This window comes from Hordeum vulgare, chromosome 6H, assembly GCF_904849725.1.
Source record: "Hordeum vulgare subsp. vulgare chromosome 6H, MorexV3_pseudomolecules_assembly, whole genome shotgun sequence".
NCBI lineage: Eukaryota > Viridiplantae > Streptophyta > Magnoliopsida > Poales > Poaceae > Hordeum > Hordeum vulgare.
This window is the reverse complement of record NC_058523.1, coordinates 77,133,221-77,137,824: the sequence shown is the minus strand read 5'-3', so window position 1 is coordinate 77,137,824 and position 4,604 is coordinate 77,133,221.

Here is a 4,604-nt window from a genome sequence, read left to right as displayed (position 1 = left end):
CGCAACCCTCTCAACTTTTTAGCACATGCTATGTGGGTGAAATGAAGATACCATGCCAACTATCAACATTTTGAGAGTTCATTTGTAGTGCTTTTCAATTTAAGGGTCATTTAGCTAAAAAAATTTAGTAAATGCATGAAAAATACCAAATTAAGTGAGAAATAGTTGAAAATTGATGATGTGGCTTTGAATGGTCCATTTTGAACACACAAAAAGTCCGGAGTTCAAATAAGTTCAAAAAATGAAATCCCTTTGTAATAGGTGAGTTTTCGTATGAAACCCTGATACTTCGAAAGAGATTGTCCGTTTTGTACATGAAGTGCATTCCAGTTTTTGCCTTAACCCTCTCAACTTTTTAGCACATGCTATGTGGGTGAAAGGATGAAACCATGCCAACTTTCAAGATTTTCAGAGTTCATGTTTTGTGCTTTTCAATTTAAGGGTCTTTAAACTCAAAAAAATCAGTAAATGCATGAAAAATACCAACTGATGTCAGAAATAGTTGTATTTTGTGAGCTAAAAGCAAAATGAATAACTAAAAAACAGTAAGGAGGAACAAAATAAAATAAATAAATTGAGAAACAAAAAACAAATATTTTTTTAAATGCCACCAACTGGGCGACCACAGCCTAAATACCATGTTTTGATCATCCGGTTCTCAAACACCCTGAAGTGCGAGGACTTCAACACCGGTGATTAAATCTTGTGGGGAACGTGTGCAAAACTCTGCACAGTACTCAAACCTAATCAATTAGCCGTGTCCATGGTCATGGACAACTTGAGCCAAAGGAACTGACATTATCAGGAACTCTCAACACCATTAATTATTGATGTGGGTAATATTATAACTTGCGCATGAGAAATGGTTGGTGGAACCTTCTCATTAAAAACCAACGATGTAGTAAATTTTGCTTTTAACCTCTCTCTTGTTGTAGGAAAATTTGCTTTACGCAAAACTTAAACTACAGCCCCACCTACCATATATGCATGTAGTATAGATGATATTTTCACCTCTCTCTTTTGTGACTTGCCGGCATATTCAATATGCTGACCTACACGGCTGCAACATCTTATCATACAGATACTTTCTTCGACGTGTAAGAGTACGATTCAGTGATATGGTCTGCACACAACTTACTGGGACTCCACTCCCTTGACTGTTTCCGCCGAGACTTTCACGTATATATCAGTTTTACGTTATTTACATGTGATTGCACTTTGATATATACATTGATGTACTTTGAATCCTAGAATACTGATCCAGGGATGGCACAGATACACAGAGGCTTGACTCGTTTTGAGTTTGGTCGCTACAGATATGGTATCAGAGCACATGTTGACTGTAGGACGTCACCCTGGGAAATGGCTTAGAAAGAGGAATATCTTGATAGGAACAACTTTTGTTTTCACTACTCTCTTACCTCTTCATTCTTTTACTGAACCTTCCCTATTCCAAACTATAGATGGAAACCTACACTATAAACGAGAGAGAGAACTATGAAGATGTTCTCGGAGGCCCATTTCTCATGGAGCAGGTACACATGAGGAAGTTGCCGATACTTGAGATCAAGGTGACAAAGAGGAAGTCTGGCTTCTGGGGTGTCAGAACTAAATTTTTTGGACATATAGAAGACCTCAAGACTGAAGACATCAACTATAGCACATTGACCCATGACTATGATAAGGGCATGAACACTGCTGTTCATGATGCTATCGCACGTTTGAGCTATCGTCATCGTGTTGAGTTGGCTACTCACTACTTTGGAAGGCTTGGATGGCAGAAGCCTGATCAAGCAAACATCATCCTTATAGACGAGCAGAAGGTGAAGTTTTCACCTATAGTGGTGTATAATCAAGAACTGGAACATTACATCAAGAACCTACAGATCGACCTTCGCTTAGAATTATTAGAGACTGACGCACTCCGTGAGAGTCTCAAGACTGAGAAACTGAAGGTAGCCAATGTGAAGAAACACGATCCTGAGATTCAGAAGCTTCATCAAGACTTGAAGAATAGTCAAGCCAGGGCGCATGCTGGTGATGTTGAAATCCAGAAGCTCAAGAGCCAACTCTTGGAACTACAAGGACGACATCGGAAACTCCACATCAACAGGGATAATCTAGCAGAAGAACTTGAGAAGATCACGCATGACCAGAAGAAGCCCACTGATGATGAATACATGTTGTGAACTAGCTTAGTAGTAGTAGTCCCATCTTGAGAGAAATAAAGGTGAACGTTATTGCGTATTGTGTGATCGACCATACAAACCTTATATGGGTGGCGATACTATATTATTGGTTGAAATTTATGAATGTGCGTACTTGAGTTTTGATATTATTGTGTCTTTGAGATGTTTGTATCTTTACCTCTCTCTTTTCCTAATCTCACTACAAGAAATATGTCAACTAACGACCTTCAATATTGGTCACGGAATGGTCATTGATTTCCATTTGCGACCTTTTTACGACCAAAAACAAACGGTCAAAAGCTGAGTGTCTCTAATGAACTATAATGACCTTTTTGCTGATCTAAAAAATGGTCCCACATGTCATCCTGATCTAAAAAATGGTCCCACTAATCACATTGGTCCCACTAATCAGAACTGCGGCTGCCTCATAGTTTTCTTTTTATTTTTCCCAAAAATGTTTTTTAGGTACAAAAGTATCTAATTAATCATAAAAACATCAAAAGTTTTCCAAGATTCAACCACTAGCTAAGAACGGTCATACCCCCTGTTTTGACCGTATTTTGGAATGGCCATGAAAAATTCAAAAAAATGGAAATCCTTTGCATTGTGTCACTACATGTGACAAATTTACTTGGAAAAATAATAAACTTGTAATGAGGCAATTATTTTTAAAAAGTGTTCTCAGAAATGGGATATCATGTGTGAAGATTCATGGTTTTCAAGCCAAATGACCAATCTTATGGCCACATTCATGGCATAGTTTGTTCAAATGATCTAATATTATGCACAAGGGTTAAAGCAGTTTTCATTTTCCTTGCATGAAAAAATCATTTTCCATTTTTCAAGTGCCCAAAATGAGTTTTTTTGTGAAGGACCTACCATATATTTATTTCAAAATTGTACCAAATAATTTTTTCAAATACTACGCCATATTTAATCTACAATTGACAAAATGGTTGGTTGTTAAAAAGCTTTTATCCACCTCTAGTGAAAAAGACGAATTGTCCCCGATTTAGTAGGAAACGTGTCAAATTTGAACTAGAGCTGCCTCATACTTTTCTCATATATTTTCCTAATATCATTTTTAGGTAAAGAAGTATCTATTTAATCAGAGATCCAACAAAAATTTGCAAGATTTAACCCCTAGCTATGAACGGTCATGCCCGCCGTTCCGACCGCATTTTGAAATGGGCATAACAAATAAAAAATGAAAAACCTTCGCGATGTGTCATAACATGTGACTAAGTTACGCGGAAAAATAATAAACTTGTAATACGGTGATTATTTTAAAAAAGTGTTCTGAGAAATGGGCTATCGTGTGTGAAGATTCATGGCTTTCAAGCCAAATGATCAATCTTATTGCCACATTCATGGCATAGTTTGTTGAAACGACATAATATTATAAACAAGGGTGCATATTGGAATCGAAAACAATGTTGATTAAGGAAGTTTTCACTTTCCTTGTATGAAAAATTCATTTTCCATTTTTCAAGTGTCTGAAATGAGTTTTTTTGTGAAGGTCCTACCATATATTTGTTTCAAAATTGTACCAAATCATTTTTCTAAAATACTAGGTCATATTTAATGTCAAAATGACAAAATGGTTGGGTGTTAAAAGCTTTTATCCACCTCTAGTGAAAAAGACAAATTGTCGCCGATTCAGTAGGAAGCGGGTCAAATTTGAACTGCAGCTGCATTATAATTTGCTATTTATTTTTCTCAAAAATCATTTATAGGTACATAAGTATCTATTTAAGAAGAATAACATGGTGTGGTGACTTGACGCCGAGGTTTGGATGGTGGTCGAGGGCCCCAACTCCAGAGCGGGTGAACTTGCATGCGAGTCGCGTGGTCACCGCGTTACCGTTGCGTTGCCACGCATTCAGGGTGGAATAGGCATGTCTGGTGGGTTAGACACTCCCTTGGTAGGTGTCAGGAAGAAGAATACAATAGAAGAATCTCTTGAGGAGACAAGTGTTTGATTAGCGGTGCGTGTAATGCACATAGACAATGGGCCTAAATTTTGGCTAAGGATTATCATCTACTAAGGTGAGTCTCTTGCCAAAATTTTAGCTCATATGGATGAATATTGCTGAATTATTTTCGAACTATGGAAGGAAGGGTTTTCACATATTTGAGGAATATATGATCGAAAGTATTTATGAGAATTTTTCGAGAATTTTTGGGATGACAGAATAGTAGGTTGCTACAAAAACTAGGCAAAAAATAACATATAGACATGACACGTAGGCAAAATTGATGATGTGGCAGTTAGTCATAGCTATGACCATCTATATTGGTCGTAATTAGCTAGAAATTAGGTAGCAAAACAGGGCTATGTGCTTTACGACCTTTTCCAATAAGGAAGTTATGAAAAAGGTCGTTAGTTTTTGGGGTTAGGACCCCTCCGGACAC